This window comes from Miscanthus floridulus, chromosome 4, assembly GCF_019320115.1.
Source record: "Miscanthus floridulus cultivar M001 chromosome 4, ASM1932011v1, whole genome shotgun sequence".
In the NCBI taxonomy this organism is placed as follows: domain Eukaryota; kingdom Viridiplantae; phylum Streptophyta; class Magnoliopsida; order Poales; family Poaceae; genus Miscanthus; species Miscanthus floridulus.
Window position 1 is genome coordinate 44,452,854 of NC_089583.1, and position 21,270 is coordinate 44,474,123.

At 43.8% G+C, this 21,270-nt stretch overlaps 1 pseudogene; it reads right to left on the bottom strand.

The window, feature by feature from the left end:
- Positions 1 to 20,963, bottom strand: part of LOC136548460 (phosphatidylinositol/phosphatidylcholine transfer protein SFH11-like) — a 28,106-nt pseudogene extending 7,143 nt beyond the window's left edge.
- Positions 20,964 to 21,270: the final 307 nt, after the last annotated feature.

A 21,270-nucleotide genomic window follows, 5' to 3' on the forward strand; every position in this document is an offset into this window, starting at 1 on the left:
TTCTCCATATAAAAACTAACCTTCATATAAAGATTGGAGGAATGCCGTGGGAGCGCCGCGGCATTAGGTCGAGCGCCTGGCGTGCACGCGGGTCCGGGCGACGCGCAGGAGATTTCCTCGGTGGGCGGCGATAAGGTGCGCGAATCTGCCATCTCCTCCGCCGGCACGGCGCGCTGGCGAAGCAACCTGAGGCGGCGGCCACCGGCGCGCCTCCAGAACGGCAGAAGATCACGTGCGCCCGACCCGGCCCGGCCGCCAGCCTCTCTCTGCACAAGCAGCACAACTGCCAGCTGGAATCCTGGAAGAGGCGCGGGACGGTGGAGAGTCGAGATTCGAGAAATGAAGGACCAATGCTTTCGCGCCACTCGGAAGCAAAGCATACGTCGCTAATGCCCGGTTCGGTTTGCCGAAACTACCGAAACTAGCTGAAAAACACAGTTCTATCCAAACTGCTGTGAGAAAAAAATATGTTTTCGATTAAAAAAACAAGCCGTATAAGCTGATTTCTAGGTAAGCCGTACATGGTATGTTTGCTGGGGTTTGCTAAGGTGTTGGATGGACAGTTTCAGTCCTCGTCGCATCACGGATACTAACTAGAAGGATTAAACATAAGCTAATTATAAAACTAATTACACAGATGGAGGCTAATTCATGAGACGAATCTATTAAGTCTAATTAATCCATTATTAGCACATGTTTATAATAGCACCACATTATCAAATTATGGACTAATTAGGCTTAATAGTTTTGTCTTGAAAATTAACCTCCATCTATGCAATTAGTTTTATAATTAGTCTATGTTTAATATTGTAATTAATAATAAGTATTCGATGTGGCAGAGACTAAACTTTAGAAGGTGGAACCAAACATCCCTAGCTTAAAGAATCTCCAGGCCCTAAATAGATGTTTACTCTACTTTTTGTGCTAAAGCAAAAAAAAAACATGTCCAACTCAAATTCTTAATTTATGTATGTAGTAGGTCTCCAAATCTTCCCCCGGTACATACAAGCGAGCTCTCTATAGTAAGCCACTCTATACCGATAGGACAATTATTTATACTTATTGATAAAGTTTATAGGAAGATAACACTAAGTATCCTAAAACCATATTTTAATAAAACAATACACCAAAACAAAAGAATTGCAAGAGTCACTTAAGTATTAATGAATTCAGTTTCTATAATTCACCCTCTCATCTTAGAATGGTATTGTCTTAGTCTTATGATGGCTTATTTACAGTTTTGTTGTGTAGCTTGTTTTTACCTATATTTTTGTGCACATTAAAGGAAATATATTACTTCCAGAACTATAATTTGGCCTTTTGATATCTCAATCTTATCCCATATGATAGGTTACCAATAGTTTTTATGTCAATAACTTAAGCTAAGTCTGGTGGTGGGAATAATTAAATTAAATATGTTGTTCACCACTTAATAAACACTTAAAAATTATATAATGAGCACTAACATCTCAAACTTATATGGTTGCACTTTTGATTCCGATTGAGCTTCACACTAACTTCGATTTGACAATACCACTTGACATGTTACTCGAACAAAATTTTTACTTCTTATATAATATATTCTGGGATGAATATCTTAAGCTAAAGAGTATCTCATTCTTAACTAATTACAAATTTATTCTTAAGTTATAATAAACTTAGCTTATATTATCAATTAAACATGACATAACATATTTTGCATCACTAACTATGCTTTAAAATAGTTTGAAGCCATTTCACAATATGTCTCCCTTTGGCAAGACTGATGATAAACCCTTATGTGAATTTCAAAATATCCACACACCTTACAAAGGAAGATTATTATCATAATAGTAACCCTTTGTGGTTTTTTAGAACTCTCTTGCAAGAGAGCACCCTTCAAAAATATGGATATGCTACTTTTAGTAACCCTTTGTGGTTGCCTTACTTCTTATTCATGAGCATGCAGTACTTTATACACGTAGAATGCAAAGTTAGTTTACAACTTTTAGGGTCCAATCCTAGACTATGTTTGCTAAAATCCCGGTTTCAGACGCTAAGGGTGTAAGACAACTTAATTATATAATATTCATAGCTTAATTGTTATGATAGCTTAAAAATATAATACTTATGGATTAATTATATAATACTTATGTCAGTATAAAACTAACGATGAAAATTTATCACCCTTAAGTGGAAGTATAACCTTATATTTCGACTTTTGGAAAGACCTAGCTTGGTGAATCTTAATATAAGCATAAGAAACATTACCAAGATAAACATTTTTATGCTGAAGACAAGAGAACGCTTCAGATATTTATGCAATATCTCTATCGCTTTACTTATAATTAACAAGATAAAATCATATAAAAAACTTTGTACTTCTTCTTAGCTTAGTCACAGTGGCGGACCCAACCCAAAAATGGAGGTAGGGCGGACTTACTTACTGACTTAAACTCTATTTTTTTTTTACTAAAAACGAAAATGTGCATAACATGAACAAAAGCTGTAGAACTGCAAACGAGACTCAAGATGGTACCTTTTAAGTATGAATCCACAATAATGCATATTTCAGTTGAGAATTATAGAACAAAATGTGTCAATTTAAAAGATAAATCAATTAGAAAAGGGCTTATGAAAGACTTTTCCCCTAGTACTTCTTGTTCTTTTGATTCAGCAACATTACGATTGGGCCAAGTTATACGACTTGTTGAATTTCTACTAGTACTAAGTTACTTTATGAATTCCTCTCAGTACTAATGAAGCTTTTCAATTATGGACAAACCATCACAAGATTTACACTTTCGATAAGACCACCGGCCACACAACAACGGGGCAGCGCACAACCCACCGGGGCAGCCGAGAGCCCGAGATGTGGAGGTTGCGGGTTGGTCTCCCTAATGCCTAAACAAGGCCCAATGGCCCAATAACACAATAGGCTAGGTAAGGGTTCAGAAGGCCAGATGGCACAAGCCCACTCCATGCCGGACGCCATTCTGCCTGTTTGCCGTATCGTCATCAACCTCTCGACTCCTCGAGCTCAGCTGGTCGGGCGCCGCCGGGGGCAGGAGTGCCGCCGGGGGGTTGGGGTCCTGGCTGAAGGGGAGGTAGGGTGACCGCCCAACCTCACCCTATAGGTCGGTCCACCTATGCTTAGTCACCTTAGTGTTACGTTGTAAGGACGTGCTAAGCCTAGAGAGGGGTACATGAATAAGCCTATCAAAACAAAAAACTCAAAAGCTCTGTTAAAAACCTGAGCATCACTTCTGCTCGGAGGACCAGCACTGCTGCTCGAGCAGCACTGCTGCTCGAGCAGCACTGCTGCTCGCACAATCCCACAAGCTTACAATTTAAAATCCGCCCAAGGAAAAATAGATCAGGTAAATTACTAAGCTTCTTGGGGTAGTATTGAACCTATTCCACCACTTGAATTAGATCAGAAGCTTATGCACAAGTAGATCGGGACCAAACCCTAGAATCACTACAAACACAAATAATGCAATGCAAATCACAAGAACACAAGTGAGACACCGATTTATCCCGTGGTTCATCTCACCACTAAGGCTTTCCTAAGTCCACGTTGTTGAGGAAGCCACTAAGGCTTGGGTTTCACGTAACCTTATCCATATTCTCAAGTCAAGATAATGAACTCTTGAGATGAGGGGTGATTTCACTAGCTGATTGAGGTAATTACAAACCTCCTGGGGCTGCCACACAAGTTGGCAAGCTCCACGGACGACGCTCTAGCCGCCTAGGAGCAAGCTCCAAGAGTAATAGATGCAATCCATCGGCTTAAACATGAACCATGTGCTCTAAGAGTTGGAGATCAGTTGGAGCAGCTCTCAATCGAAGTTTAAAGGCTCAATCTCTCAAAGATTAGCAAGGGAATCAAGGGAGAGAAGCTTGGAAGCTTAGGGAGCCTTCAATGGAGAGAGGAGAGGTGTTCTGGTTGCTGAGTGGAAATGGGTGAGGTAACCATTGGAGGGGATGAGGGAGCGGATAAAATACCCCCTCAGGCCGAACGGTCATTTTAAGTCGCAGTAGTGCTCCTCGCTCACGCGGCATTGCTGCTCGGCCAAAGACAGCCAAAAGGATGGAGTGAAAGGCTTGCTGTCTTGGCTAGGTAATGAGGATAATTTGGTGGGTATTTGAGCTCATAGTTGCACATTAAAGCTTGTGCATTGCATCCCCTTTATAGTGCGGTTTTTCTTACACTCAAATTCAAAATATAAAATAATTAAGCGCATTTGAGTCGGTCACCATGTCCTTTTGTAATTGGGGGCTTCACCAACATATGTATAATCCTCCTTGTCATTTTACCTGCTTGTCAACTCGATAAATCTCATTAGTCCCCTAATTGCGTGGTCATTATCACCAAAACCCACAATAGGGCTTGATTGCACTTACAATCTCTCCCTTTTTAGTGTTTGATGACAACACAATTAGAGCTTACAAAAGAATTAAATTAGAACTGAGATTTTTCAGCCATGGATGTAGGAGCTCCCCCTGATTATGTGAATGAGGATTTGAAGTCCCAACTTTGGCTTGAAAAGCCAAAATTCACATATTGAGTGAAGTGAGGGCTCCCCCTACATCCATTGCTGCTGTGAGGTGCTCCATATATGTGTCAATATAAGATATCTGTGATGCTTATGATAATTATGCACACAAAGAAACAAGGCTGAAACTACATAGAGCAGCATTGCTCCTTGACTAAGTAGCACAGCTGCTCGAGCAGCACTTCTGCTCGACTGAGTAGCACTGCTGCTCTAGTGACAGCTAGCTAAAAATAAAATCAGCCACAACACAAAGCTAGCACATAATATTATCTAATCAAAGTAGTAAAATGATAAGCTAATTAAGCACACAACCAGTACATGTCCATATCCAAATATAAAAAGAGTACATAGGAACTTATTACATAAATAGAGTTTTAGCGACTCTCAACTCACAACTAACTAAATTGACTCTTAGCTGCATAGATATGACATGTAGTTCCTGTTGATCCTCTAAGCATGGCGATGAAAAATGAAAAAGTGAGAATTTGTTGTACCCCTCTCATTTTGGCAACAAGCACCAAAAAAAGAAAATGAGAAGAAAGAAAATCACAAACACTCACTCATCCTCATGAATATTCTTGTCATCGTCATCACCATCACCATCATTATCGTCCTCCTTGTCCTTCTCCTCCTCGAAGCCATCTTTAAAAATAGGTTGAAGTAGATAGAGAAGAGGAGACAGCTTGAACCATGGACAGAGCACATGCTAGCGGTCAAGGAATAGCACAGCCACTCAGTCCAAACAGAAAGGAATGAAGGGAGAGAGAGATTACTATGGGCCTAGGGGAAAAGGTTTAAGAGCAAGGGCCTAGCCAGTTATGGTAGAACCACCCGAAATAACACACCTTCAGAGGCGCTCGTCTTCCACCAGACACTAAGCACCCCGAAAGCAAGCTACATCGGACGAATTCCGTCGAGCACACCCTAAGGGAGAACTCGAATAATCCATGTTTTTCCTCTAGGATCCAATAATGAGAATAAGTTTACAATACTTAGTCTATTTCATACAACCAGAGTTCTTAGAAATACATTATTATAGTACCAAGTTCAGAGTGCAGAATTTAAATAGTAGAATTACAATAAACATCTAACGGTAGAATACAAGGATCCATCTATGCCCACTAGAAGAATCCTCCACACAACAGCTACTCTTCAAGCTGCACCTGCAATAGGGTAAATAAACCCTGAGTACACAATATACTCGCAAGACTTACCTGACTAGTGGGGATAACTTCCTGACTCCAAAGGATATAATAAGCTTTTTGGGTTGCTGGGTTTTCTTTTTGTGGAAAGCAATACTACTAGTGAATCCTTATGTATGTTTCTTATTAGCAGTTATGATTAGTTCATTATCTAACCATGCTAGGTAAGCACCTATTCTACCTCCAAGCAAGAGTTGATCAAATAGATCTATTTCACCATTTTTCATTTTCTAGTTCTTACTACGGTGCTAGATTATAGACAAGTCGTACCGGATTACCTGGCTATTCATGAATCAATGTGCCCAGCTAGGTACCCCGAAACACATGCCCTGCTTGTACCCCAGGCACAAGCAGGACCAACCTACCACTCTCCTGTCAAGGGGTCTAGGTCCCCGTCCAAACTTGGACTCCAAGCCCCCACACTTGAGTCCTGGACTCAGTGTGGTGATTAGACCTCCACCATCCCCGCCTCCAATTAGTCGGTCTGGAAAGAGTTGGAACCCATGACAAGAGAGCAATGAGACTTTCCTGCTCCCATAAACAAGTATATGCTTAGGATAATAAGTTTGTGACCTAACTAGAATCCAATGCAACGGCCGGTCCTTAACCGACACGGATAGAGAAAATAGTGTAACCAAGCTATGCCCAATTGGTCGTGGGACACATCCTCTTACACCCACCAATACCCGTACCATATCCCTGCCTGGTCTCCATTTTCTTTTACCATTGTATCATAAGAGTGATAATAATAGTCACCTATTGTGAGTAACAATAGGTTACTCACGCTACCGAAAATTCTAAGCATAGCAGCTACTCGCACTTGTACTAGTAGGACTCATAGGACAAATATATTTATGCTAGTGGTTTCTATAAAATGCCTATAACGTAATTGCACATTATAGATATACATTCAATGCTTATTCAAAATAAGGGTTATGCACCGGGGCTTGCCTTGGGTAGGCGCGGTGTCAGCTCAGTCAGTCCATGGTGGCTCCGGGACCTCCTCTTGCACGAGGATCTCCTCCTTATACTCTTCAATCACCTCCTCGTACTCCTGCTCACCCTCAGTCATGAACTCCACCAACTCATTCTCTACATGCATGCAATGATGATGCAACACCCAATATTAAGGCAACAATAGTTCTTAAAATAAGAATACATCTACTAAGCCACTAAACTAGCTCTAATGACTAAGATACCGAGCTAATCATCATTCCCATCAAACCAGTAGGGTTTCACCTACAAGTGCTACTTAGCAACTAAAATATATTCTTACTCTTATTAACGATTTCCTATATACTACAACAAGGAGTACTTAGCTACCATATTTCTCAACCTATTCTAAGGCTACAAAAATTACAGTGAGCACATAATAATACAATGAATCTACTATAAAAATTTTATGGTCAAAGCTATTACCAATTTAACACAAAAATTCCTACAAATACTAATCTAAATAATACTAAACACTCACAAATGATTTAATAGCAGCTGGTATCAACAAATATATATATGAACTAAATACACTAACAGATAGAGCACAATTTTTAGAACCTAACAAAATTGGTTTCATAATTTTTGGACATCTACATGATTTTATATGATTTACCAAAATTTAGCTTAGAATTACAAATGAAAAGCTATTTCTATTTTCCATGAAAAATCTAAACCGATTTTGGCCCACGCGGCCCACACAGCGCAACACGTGCGCGCGTGTGAGCGCGCGGTGGCCCATAGGCGAGGCATGGCCCATGCATGGAGGCGACCCACGGTGAGGAGGCCTGCTTACGCTGGCACATATGCAAAAACACCCCTGGACTATGAGCAAAACAACCCGCAGTCCATGTTACTATTCCTATAGACAACACTTATGCAAGAGAACCCTCGGACCTTTCTCCTCTTTACAACGGTGAGGCCCTCGGCCATCCCCACACGCTCTGGCACGGTGAGCAGTGGCACAAGCGCTTACACCGGCTACGTGGGACCCCCATTGACCTAGCTACGAGGCTGACACTCACCTAGGGTTCGACGCAAGATGATGGGCGGTGGTTGCGTGAGCCGAGACATCGTAGAAGGACCTCTCCATGATGACAGACACCCTGCGGCAATGGCGATGATGTTTAGGTGAGCCACCGCAACAATCAAGGTAGTAGGGCAGCGGGTGAGCAAGGACAACTCACTAGTGACCTTACTAAGAAGCCAGCTCGACCGGAGACGACCCGAGCAAGGCTGGCCACGTGCGTGTGGTGAGGTGAACAGCAGACCGCTAAGGCATGGCCGCGTCAGCAGTGAGGAGGTGGCACAAAAGCTGCAACTAGCATGCGCATGATGAAGAGGAAGCCAAGGCGAACTAATGGTGTAAAGGAATTGGCGCGGGGTAAAGTGGTGGAGACTAGCCACGACGTGGGTGGCGACGAGCCTTAACGGCACGACGGTAGCAAGATTCCAAAATTGGAGCTTGGCGCAATGCGAGTCAAAGCAGGGCGGGGTTAGATGGAGAGGGGGTGTGAAGGCAGAGACACGAGCATGAGGAATTGATGAGGTGCTCGCTCTCTGGCTTCACCATGACGCGACACGACGATGACGAAAAGCAGAGGGAGGGAGAGATGGGTGCGGTAGTGGGTTTGTCTCATCCATGCCTTAACACGACGCTAGCCAATAGGCATGCGCACCCGACCGGCGTGGCCCACATGGCCGTAGTGCCATAAATGGCAAAGCGACGGCGACGCGCATGGCCACATGCGGACGGCACCCAACCGGGCCAGGGAGGGGCAGCGTGATGCAGCACGCATACTAGAGTGACACAACGGCAATGGCAACATCGTGATGCGAGGCAGGGCAACGACGGCATGACGACGCATGGCTGGGAGCTAGCGACAGGGTAGTAGCATGGCAGTGAGGTGGGGCAGCTATGCGCTAGGGCTGTCGGCCATAGCGGGCAACCGAGTATGGCCAGACGCATGCATGAGTGGCCAGTGCGTCGATGTCATGGCTCAGGGACGCGGTGACCGCACCTACGTGGGGAAACCAAGAAGGACGTGCCATGCATGCTTTTTAAAGCATCCAAAACAACTAACCGGTTGGCCAAACACCCAAACCATCTTCACCCAAACCTCTATTTCAAATTGCATTTCTAAGCTATTGGAAATCTTAGCTAGTAATATCATTTTTCGACCACATGTATTTCATTGTCATCTATAAAGTTTGTACTTCAAACTTTATTCAAGTATCACATACATGTTCTATAGCATTTTTGCTTAATAAAATTGGTTTTAAACCCTAAGTGATATAACATGACTATGGAATTAACTTTCATTTCGCATTTCTGTTGATCATTTTGAGTTACGGAAATTGATCTACACACTCTATTACATGCATTAACACATAAACATGATGCTCTTAACATGTTTTAGTAAATGATTTATAGTATAACACTGAGGGTGTTACAAACCTACCCCCCTAAGACAAAATCTCATCCCGAGATTTCATGTGCCTAGTGTGGAAAAAGCGATAAGAAATAAATTCCGATTTAAACCATTACCTCAGTTAACTATAAAGAAGGTAGGGATAATGCTTTAAGATATAACTTTCTTGCTCCCACATTGCTTCGTCCTCTGAGTGATTTTGCCACTGAACTTTGTAAAACTTCACCACACTGTTTCTAGTCACTCTTTCTTTTTTGTCCAAGATCTTGACATGATGCTCAATATAAGACAAGTCAGGCTAGAGGGGAAGTCCTTCCATTTCCACCACTTCATCAGGGACCCACAAACATTTCTTTAACTAGGAAACATGGAAGACATTATGTACTGTTGATAAAATATCCAAGAGCTAGATACGATAGGCAGCAGAACCACACCGGGCCAAAATCTTGTAAGGTCCAACATTGCGAGGGGCTAGCTTCCCATAGACACCAAATCGATGTAGACCTCTCTTGGGAGATACCTTGAGATACACATGATCTCCAACTTCAAATTGCAAGGGCCTTCTTCGCTTGTCCGCATAAGTTTTCTGATGACTTTGAGCTACCTTCGAATGGCTCTAAATAATACTGACTTGCTCTCGAGCTTCTTTGATAAAATGAGGCCCAAAATATCCACGATCACCCACCTCAACCTAGTTAAGAGGTGTTCTACATTTCTTACCATACAGAGCTTCAAAAGATGCCATACGAATGCTTTCTTGATAGCTATTGTTATAAGAATACTCAGCTAGAGTCAAGCATTCGTCCCACTTTTCTAGAAAAGAAATGGCACAAGCCCTCAACATATCCTCAAGTACCTGATTGACCCTTTCTGTTTGACCATCAGTTTGCGGATGATAAGCTAAACTTCTAAGGTGACTAGTACTAAGACATTCCTAGAGTTGCTCCCAAAAATGAGCGACAAAGACTGACCCTCTATCAAAGATGATAGTAAGAGGAACTCCATGCAGGATCATGATCCGATCAAAATACAACTTGGCATACTTCTTGGCAGAATACCTAGTATCTACCAGGAGAAAATGAGCAGACTTAGTGAGAAGATCCACAATGACCCAAATAGAGTTATAGCCCTTGGATGTATGGGGTAGACCCACAATGAAATCCATGGAAATCTCTTCCCATTTCCAAATAGGGATAACATGGGCTGCAAAAATCCCGGTGTACGCATATGGTTTGTCTTAACTCTTCCACAAGTGTCTCACTCTATGACGTACTTGGTGATATCCTGCTTCATATTTGACCACCAATACAAGTGGCACAAATCATGGTACATTTTGTTACTTCCTGGATGGATGGACAACTTGGAATGATGAGCTTCATCCAAAATCTTTCTTCTAAGCTCCTCACTTGATAGAACCACCAATCTATTTTTGAACCTCACCACACCTTGGTCATCAATACTAAACTAAGGACCATGCCCTTCGGCAATTAACTTCTTGATGTGAGGAATTTCTAAAACATCTTGCCTTTGCTTTATAATAATTTGCTCAAGTAACTCCGAGACTAGAGCAATATGGGCTAGGAACTCAGCATGGTTGAGAGACAAACATGCTTCTTCAATTTGATATGACTTCTGGCTCAAAGCATCGGCTACCACATTAGATTTTCTAGGATGGTAATGAACCTTCAAATTATAATCCTTGATTAGCTCCAACCATATCCATTGCCTCATATTCAGCTTGGACTAAGTAAAAATATATTTGAGGCTCTTGTAATCCATATAAATATGTACTTTATTTCCCAACAAATAATGCCTCCAAATTTTTAGAGCGTGCACCACAACAGCTAGCTCTAAATTATGGGTGGGATAATTCACCTCGTGCTTTTTCAGTTGGTGTGAAGCATAAGCTATAACACGCCCATCCTGCATAAGCATGCATCCCAATCTAATCCTTGAGGCTTCACAATACACATCAAATGGCCTGTCAATATCTGGTTGGGCAAGAACAAGAGCAGTGGTAAAGAAATTTCTTTGGGGCTTGGAAAGGTTCTTCATAAGCCAGACTCCATACAAACTTGACATCTTTCTAGAGCAGTTTGGTCATCGACTGAGCTATTTTGGAGGTCAGGAATGAAGCGCCGATAATAACCAACAAGACCAAAGAACTGACGAATCTGATGCACTAACTTGGAAGATTTCCAATTTAACACATGCTGCACCTTGCTTGGGTCTACAGAGATACCTTCAAGTGTCAGAACATGTCCCAAAAACTGCACTTGATCTAACCAAAACTCACACTTGCTGAATTTGGCATATAACTTGTGTTCCCTTAATTGAGCCATTACTATCCGAAGATGCTGTGCATGCTCTTCATTGTTCTTGGAGTATATCAAAATATCATCAATGAACACCACTACAAACTTATCCAACTCCAACATAAAGACTGAATTCATGAGATACATGAAGAATGCAGGAGCATTGGTGAGACCAAAAGACATGACTAGGTATTCATACAACCCATACCTTGTAGAGAAAGTTGTCTTTGGTATATCTTGTGGCCGGATCTTAATTTAATGATTCCTAGAATGAAGATCAATCTTTGAAAACACTTTAGTACCTGCCAACTGATTGAACAAAGTATCAATACGAGGTAAAGGATACTTGTTCTTAATGGTTACCACATTGAGGGGGCGGTAATCCACACACATTCGTAGAGTACCGTCCTTCTTCTTCACAAAAATAGCTAGACAACCCAATGGGGAAGAACTAGGATGGATAAATCCCTTCTCCAATAATTCCTCTAATTGCTTCTTCATTTTAGCTAGTTCTTTAGGAGCCATGCAGTAGGGACGCCATAAAATATGAGCAGTGCTTGGTTCTAACTCAATGGAAAACTCCACATTTCTATCCGGTGGTAACCCAGGTAGATCCTTAGGAAAGACATCCGAAAACTCATAGACCATAGGAATAAAGGCAAGATTAGGAGAAGCTTCAACATGAGCAGCAACTGGTAAGGCTAGATCTAAGGGCATAAGAAGAAACATCCTATCCTCGAAAAAGGAAGCCGTAACTCAACAACTCTCTGCGTAAGGTCCAAGACTACCCCATAAACTCGCAACCAGTTTGTCGGGGACCTAATATTGGGGTACCCAATGAGGTGGGGCTAATGACCATCGAATGTTGACACTTCTAGTCAGATAGAGAGCACTATTATGCTTCTTGCTCGAACGACAAAAGGCTAGTTCCGCCTTGCCCGATGGCTAAGGGCTAGCCCCACCTCACCCAACATCCGAGGGCAGGCTTTGCCCCGCCCAACCTCTGAGGGCTGGCCTCCACCTCGCCCAATGACTAAGGGCTGGCTCCATCTCACCCAACGTCTGAGGGTGGGCTCCGCCTCGCTCGATCCCCGAGGGCTGGCCTTCGCCTCGCCCAATGGCTAAGGGCTGGCTCCGCCTCACCCAATGTCCAAGGGCAGGCTCTGCCCCGTCCGACCCTTGAGGGCTAGCCTCTACCTTGCCCAAATGGCTAAGGACTGGCTCCATCTCACCCAACGTTTGAGGGCGGGCTCTGCCTCACCCGATGACTAAGGGCGAGCTCTGCCTCACCCGATGATTACACCCTGCTCCTTCATGATGACAAGCATAGGGTACGACTGGACATTCAAGTCAAACGCAGTACCGAGGACCATGCCCTGCATGCCTACAGGAAGGTACCATCAAGATATGATGGGACAGGCGCTTTAGGTCCTTTTCGATGTAACAGTGCCCGAATAGTATTGTAGGCACTGACTTTTGTCCCATAGTGTAGTAGGCGCCGCCTTCAGTCCTCAAGCGTGGATACTAACATAGGCATACAACAGCCACTATGGTCAAAGACAAAAATCACATCATCTATAGTGACGGACGTATGGTCACTTCCCCTATTACTCCCCGAGGGGTCATAGCTCGGCTCTCCAGCACGCCGCACCATCTGCCGGCATAGGATGGGATGCACCCACTTGCTAAAAGAGGCTAGGGCATGGCCTACGAGGATCAGTGCACACACCACCTCTGACATGGCCTGCCATGTTAAGCAGAGCAGACACAGGGAAAAGGAAGACTCAGCTCCCTAAAAGGACCTTCTATACATTCAACATTTTCCTCTTTCTCCCATCTATAACCCCTGCTCCCCCCTTGGTCTATAAAAGGGAGGACAGGGCTCCCCACTAGAGGGATCGACTTTTGATGGATTAGTTCAACATACACAACACATCACGCATACAGCCGAGCAGCGATCGAGCTCTTGGCATCCCTTTCGACCATTCCATTAGAGACCTGGGACCTCTCCCTCTCTCGATCATTTGTACCCCCTACTACGAACCTTTTTTTGGCACTAATAACATGAGCAGCTGCAGACTAGACATAGGGACATTTAGCCTAAACCAGTATAAATCTTGTGTCCTTTAGTGCACCATCCGAGCCTAACACGCAACAATCATAAATTTACTAGCCGGTGTTTGTTCGAAACATCGATAGTTGGCGCACCAAGTAGGGGCCTTTGCACATTCCAAATCAATCATTAGATGGCTAACCATGCAATTAGCTAGGTCCCGGGCGCACACGTGCATTTCGGTGACCTGAACTTCATCATCACACTGGGAGGAGAGTTGGCGCTGGTGCACGCCGCCGTCTAGTCTCTCCCCTCCGTCAACTTCAACTATAGGAGGCTTGAGCGCTAGCCTGACATCTCTTTTAGACCACAACCGTCTAGGGAGGACCCATGCCGCCTCACCCTCTCTTTGGAACACTCCGCATGGAGAGCCCCAATGGTGTTCCATTCGGTCTCCGCAACGCCGTGGCGACCGTTAGCCACCTGGTGGCACATCGCATGATCCTATCCCCCTCGATCATTGAGTTGATAGGGATGATTGAAAGTATTACGGAATCCCTCCATGGCCTCCCCGTGGAGGGGCCGGGGTCAAACTCTGGCTCTAACTCTGGTAGGGGGAGCCATCATCCTTCCTAGGAATGTTTTATGGCTGAAACCTCCGAGGGGCATGTCAAAAGTGTCTCCGCGGAGGAGACTACCCTGGCAGGCAACCTCGGATGCACAACCAAGAGGGGGACAGCGGCCCCACCTCACGTAGGGGTGGAGCAACTGAGTGCCCAAAAGCAGGAAATAGATGAAGCCGGACAACAACTTGTTCAGGAGTACGTGGAGGTCGATGAGGAGATCAGGCGCCGCGGAGATGGTGGGCACACACGTGCCGTGGCCCATGACATAAACTAAAGGATCATTACCAATGATGAAACCCTTCCCCACTTCGCTCGGGCGAGCCAGAACATCGCCGCCACAACGGCCTTGCTCCGTGGCCTTCTAGAGGCCATAATGCCTAAGGATCGCCAGGCCCATCGCAAAATCCGCACGCTACTTGAGCGTGCGGCAGTGCAACAGGCGAAGAGCTTGTTGTCTCGGTGACATGAGCCCGACACCAGCTAGCATACACCCTTGGTATGTCCCGCTAGGGACACATCGGTCCACCAAGCGCCGCAAGGCGGTGGGCAGCGCATTGCAATTCTAGTACATCAATGTCTCGACCACAACCGTGATGCATGTAGCACCCTCGACGCCCACAGATGTGCCTATAGCAACCCAAGGGAAGGAGCACGCTGTGGCTATCATCCTTGACTCGACAGATGCTACGACAGCGGTGAGGACCGAAGCTCGAGCCCTGGCCTCCTAGGGCCTCAAGCCTTCAGTCGGCACATCCTTAATGCTGTGTTCCCGCCAAGGTATCGACCACCTACTAATATCCATAAGTACTCCAGGGAGACAAACCCCGGGCTTTGGCTTGAAGACTATCAGCTTGCCTATCAAGCCGGTGGTGCAGATAATGATGACTTCTGTTTACACCAAAATTTGGAAAATCATAGGGACCCAGAAGCTTATAGGATTGTATCATCAAGGGATCAGTTGTGGGTGGATTAGAAATAACTGATTCAAATGCAAAATATAGGAATTGACTTTCTTCAGACAGCGCCAGCAGATAATGACAAGGCTACGCTCGACGCCAGAAGAAAAAACATATTGGACTCTACAAAAAGGGAAAGATTAGAGTCCAAGTTATCTTAAATTAGAAATATTTTCATTTTTATGCCAAAGTCTGTAACAAATCGTGCTCAAGTAGGACTCATGTTTAGGCTCCAGGTATAAATACCAAACCGCGGCTATTGTAAGAATGAAACAATCAATCAAATACAAGTCAATTTACTTTTTTCAGCTCCGGCCACCCCTTAGGAGTAGGAGTAGAGTAGATCTCGACGAGTTCTTCAGCGAGTATGGCAGCATTGATCCGGTCGACCTCCACTGCTTGTCTATAAGTACCATCATGGTTTATACCTCTGTTCGTATGGCTGCATCGATCCGGTCGACCCCCATTGCAACTCTGGTATAGGCTAGTTATCGACTCTTGCCTAGTTCAAGTATGGCCTGTGTGATTCTGCCTCACACCCCACTGCTTGAACTAGATCGAGGTCAAGTTATCGGCTCTACCTTTGAATGACAGTCTTTGGTAGATTCATTAAGTTACCGATATTGCTTATTGCTTTCATTGTTTATCTAAATTACAGCAATATCACTCTGCCCGATTGAGATTGATCTAGATCGGCCTTATATCTTATTTAACCCATCGTTTGCTAATCTAAAACTGATCTAATCTACATCTTAAATGACGAGTTATGTTTTTATCGATTGTTTTATATCAATCTTAATCGTGCATAGTGTGCGGTTAAGGCATGTTCGATCTTGAGTAGATCTATTGGTTAGCGAGAACCGTTCCATGGCCCGTTATCATGACCTATGGGATTCTACCTCTCACCCCACTGTTAGCACCATGGAGTGGGGATCGTTAGTTGATAGATCCGTTCTTGAGAAGGCATGACCTTAACTGTGCGCTATGCCTAAATCGGCTGTTTAGCCGATATCGAGCGCTCTCGCGAACAGATCACATTATGAGACCATTGAAGTAGAGATAAGTTGAAAGATATGTTAGCCTCATGATCTTGTTATTGTATTATGGCCTGCATGATTCTGCCTCATGCCCCACTGATATTAGTAATGAGTTAGGGTCATCTAGTCTATTGTTGTTTCTACGGCCTGCATAATTCTGCCTCATGCCCCACTGGTCATAGTGATAGATGAGATCTAACATGTTCATTAGATTTATCTTTATTAGATGGTTGAGTGGTGTTGAATTGTTTCTTTACATAAATAGGAGTTCGGTTACTTGTAATCATTGGCTCAGTATAAACTGACCATCATCGATATCTTATTGCCATTGATTAATGTTTGCTTAAATGATATTTATTCTGAATGATAACCGATTTTTCTTACACAACCCCATAAGCTTTAACTAACTTATTGTCATGAATGTACTGGGATCGGCTATTTAGCCAATTTTCTTCTATATCGGCTCTCACAGCTGTACTTTTGGAACTGTCTGGCAACACCGGTAAGTTCCGCCCTTAATTACTGATAAACTTTCTCTCCTTGTCAATTGTAGGGTCAAATTGACTATCATGCCTCGGAAGGATTGTGTAGGATCAACCACCCTTGCGCTGAAGCTAGGCGGATCTGCTCCCTCGAGTGGACCCTTCTGGCTTGCTGTGTGTGTCCTCGGCATGGGATGAAATTATGTGTCGACACATGTTTCTGGCACACTCGGTGGGACACCACAATCGTCATGGTGGTTCACAACAACAATGACATCCTTATGGTACATTATGAAGACCTACCTGATGAAGATAGGGATACCATCAACAAAGGTACAGAAGAATTTCAGAAGAAGTGTTTGTTGTCCTACACCAAAACACGTGACAGCATAGTTATTCAGAAATTTCCACTACCAAGAGTTCTACTACACGGACAGACAGATACAGTTGAAGCTGAAGACAGGCATTTCTTTGCAGAAGCCATAGACAAATCTGTTCATGATGCCCTATCAAGCCGCAGTGAAGCTTTCATTGACGCATTTCACAATGCCATGAAAGAGGCGATTCATGGAATTCCAGTTAGTTAGGTTGGATCGACTTGTTACAACATTCCAGATCCATTGATCCAAGGGACTAATCAAGTCGGCACCAGCCATCAAGAAGTAGCAGCAACTGGTAATGGTGAAGTCTAGGCACTTCAAGGTTCATCTAAACAAACTCTAGGTACTACTATGAATTAGATACAGTACAATCCTGGACCATCAATACAGCGTGTGCAGCAGCTAGCGGGGCAAAGTCAAAACTAGATGATCAATTTTGGCACATCAGGCCACATACCATCGTCGACTTAGAAGATAGCACCATCCGTTCAGAGGATCTATAGAGATATAGATCCTTATGTCTATAATCAGAGACTTCAAGCAGCAAGCTAGCAAAGGACCCAATAGATTGAGATTCCACAAGGCTATCATTATGGCACAGATTATAACACCCTCCACATGATACCAAGTCCAAGATATCAAGGCACGCGGGATTTCAATCCACAGATGGGTCAGCAAATACCAAGGAATCTAAATCCACAAGCTGACGAGTTGTTGCTGAAGGTGACCGAGATGATGAAAAATTAGTTTGGTCTAAAGCCAAAAGGAATGACTTTTTCGTACAAATGCCCATATCCAGAATGGTATGATTTGGTCGCCCTCCCTATAAATTATAGGCTCCCGGAATTCACCAAGTTCACTAGTTAAGATGGTACAAGCACAATAGAACATGTCAGTCGATATCTTACACATTTGGGCGAAGCATCAGTTGAGGATGCCCATTGAGTTTGTTTCTTCTCCTTGTCCCTGTCAGGGCCAGCCTTCACTTGGTTCTCGTCACTACCAGTCAACTCCATTGCCAATTGGGCTGACCTAGAGAAGAAGTTTTGTACATATTTTTACACTGGGACTGGAGAGAAGAAAATAACCAATTTGACAACCATGAGGCAGAGGACTAATAAATCAGGCACTGAGTTTCTTCAGAGATTCCAAGAGACTAAGAATCTGTGTTTCTCGTTGAGCTTGGCCGATGATCAGTTAGCTGCTTTAGCTGTCTAAGGATTGCTGCCGATGTGGAAAGAAAAACTGCTGGGACAGGAATTTGACAACTTGGGTCAATTGGCTCAATGAGTGGTAGCACTTAATAGCCAATTCTAGAGCATACGCAGAGACACCCGATTCTAGAAGAGTACCTCAGTGGCCGAAGCTTACGATCCATATTCAGTCGATGATGGCTATGAAGATGAAAAAGAAGAGGTTGCTGTAGCTGAATGGAATTGGGGCAAGAAGACAGTGATGGTGCCAAATCCTTGGGGAAGAGGAGTTGAGGAGAGTTATGACTTTGATGTTACCAAATTAGACAAGCTCTTCGATTTCTTGCTTGAGAAGGGGCATATCAAGTTGCTCGATGGTCATGTCATGTTGCCCCCTGATCAGTTGAAAAACAAGAAGTTTTGCAAATTCCATAATGCTACTTCTCATTCCACTAATGAATGTAGAATCTTTAGGCAGCATATATAGAGAGCTATTTAGCAAGGGAGGCTCAAATTCGATACGCCTCAGAAGATGAAAGTCGATGATAATCCTTTCCTAGGAGATCAGAACATGGTTGATGCTAGGCTGTTCAAAGGAAAAACCAAAGTCCTAACATTGACCAAATCGAGAGAAACTAGAACAGTCAATCCTGAAATGCTAATATCGGCTGATGAGTATAGAGAGATTAGAGGACATCATGCTGAACAAAAGAGCTGATACGAGCAGGGGAAGACATCAAAAGCAGAGACATCAAAGCCATGGGTCACATCTCGGATTCTGTTGAATAAATGGCAGCGGCAGAAGAAAAAGAATTATCAGCATTGGTTAAAAGATCAAGCATACCAGCATCAATTAGAAGAAGAGAAGTATGACAGAGAACAAGCTAAATTACATTGGAATTGTCCCTTCTTTAGACATTGCTGGAATGAAGGTTTGAAGTTGCCTACCAGACACAACTATCTAGAATGTAGCAATCAATATTAGGAGTATAGGCAATCTCAAACCAACCGCTGGTCTATCCATGCTCAAGATGCATATCATTATAACAACATGGATCAGCGCTTAAAAAACAAAAGTGTTCATGATCAGTTGGGAAAGAGAGTCATTGGACAGAACTAGGCTGATAATGAAGAGGAAGGCACTAAAAGGATATACATGTGGCAGGAAGGGCAGTGGTGCCCAGGAGATTTGATGAGAATCCAAAAAAGGAGGGTGCAACACCTAAGGAACATAAAGATGGAATAGGCTCAGGCGCCCAGTAAAACTTAAGTATAGCGTACCAAGCAGATAGCTGATAAGAGACAACCATCGGTTAATATCCAAATGGCTTTTCTGTTACCATCAGAATTTAGAGCTTCGGCAGATCAGGAAGTTTATTCAGACTTCGACGAGTCAGAGTATGAAAAGATGGTTGCCAAGTTAATGGTTGTGCAGTAAGTAATATTTTATAAGCCAGTCAAGCATCGACACTTAAAGGCTTTATACATGAAAGGTTTTGTTGATGAGAAGCCGATGAACAAGATGTTGGTGGACGGAGGTGCTTCTGTCAATCTTATGCCATACACCACTTTCTATAAGCTTGGCAAGGGACTAGGAGATTTGCTTGAGACCGACATGATGCTTAGAGACTTCGGAGGAAATACATCCAAGACCCGAGGGGCAATAAACGTCAAACTGATGATCGGGAGTAAAACTCTGCTCACCTTGTTCTTTGTTATTGATGGGAAAGGATCATACAGTTTACTCCTCGGTCGTGATTGGATTCATGCGAATTGCTGCATACCGTCGACCATGCATCAGTGTTTGATTCAATGATATGGAGACGATGTTGAACTGGTTTGTGCTGATGAATCCGTAAGCATTGCGATAGCCGATCTAGTCTTTTGGGAACTAGGAGATTTCGAGTGTTTTTCTAGCAAGTCATGGGAAGGTGGCTTCATTAAAATCAGCAATGAAAGCCAACAACCGATGCAAGCGATCGGCTCTGAGAGTTTGTTTCAGTAGAAAAGTCACAGCTTCACGTCGGCCGTTGGATCGAAGGAAAAATGAGCATTAAGTCTTGGAGATGGGTTTAGGCCGACGTATGTGAATGCTGAGTTAAAGTGTAAGTGCGATTTAGAGTTAATGGATTTCTTAAGAGAAGTTCTGTTTCGCTTAATCGGGCGCTTGACCTGGGTTGATTACTCGTCTAATCTTTGATATTAAAAATTCTACTGGACGTTATCCTAGCGTCTGGGCAACATTCGATAGACGATTCATTCTTGGCTCTAATAGCCGATGCCGTAAGGGTATTGCCTCTAGTTCAAAAATGAAAATCTTCGAAGGCAATAAAAGCCGATACGATATGTATCGCCTATAGAGCAAAAAAAAAAAACAAAAGATAGAAACAGTCATACACAAGAGCATTGTACCAAGGTGCATCCACGGAAAGAACAGGAGTCATTGTTCATTAGATTACCCTAAGTACAAACTAATCAAAGACCTTGTTCACCACATCCTGAGCGGATGTGATGTCTACTATGGCCTCCGCTGCCACGGTGAATTCATCAAGCAGGTCCTCATGCTCCTCAGGGCCATCACCCATTGGGAAACCTATTTCCATGGTGTGAAGCTCATACCCAGTTCAGACTTGTGCCACGGTCAGTGCCACCGCTGCACCATGACGAATGCCATGGAGGGCGATCTCCCAAACGTGGACTAGGATATCTTGGAGATGAATGTTGGTGGAGGAACCTTGGGCATTGATGGCGTCCATGGCTGCGTTCACCACCAGTTGGAGAGATTCCAACTATGCTATCATGGCTAATAATCATAAGAACAAGAAGACGGTCAAGATGAAGATAATGGAAGTTAGAGTAAAAAGCCTCCATGGGATTCATCTTACCTGCCACCATGGCGTCGGATTTGGCCAGCCGTGCTCGGATGGCACTGGCCTCCTCATCAGCTACATGAAGGGCGGCCTAGGAAACCCCAAGGCTAATCTCTAGTTGGCTGTTCTCCCAAGTCACCTCGGAGTAACGGTTTTGAGCCATCCTCCACTCGTGAAGATAACGCCGGCGTCG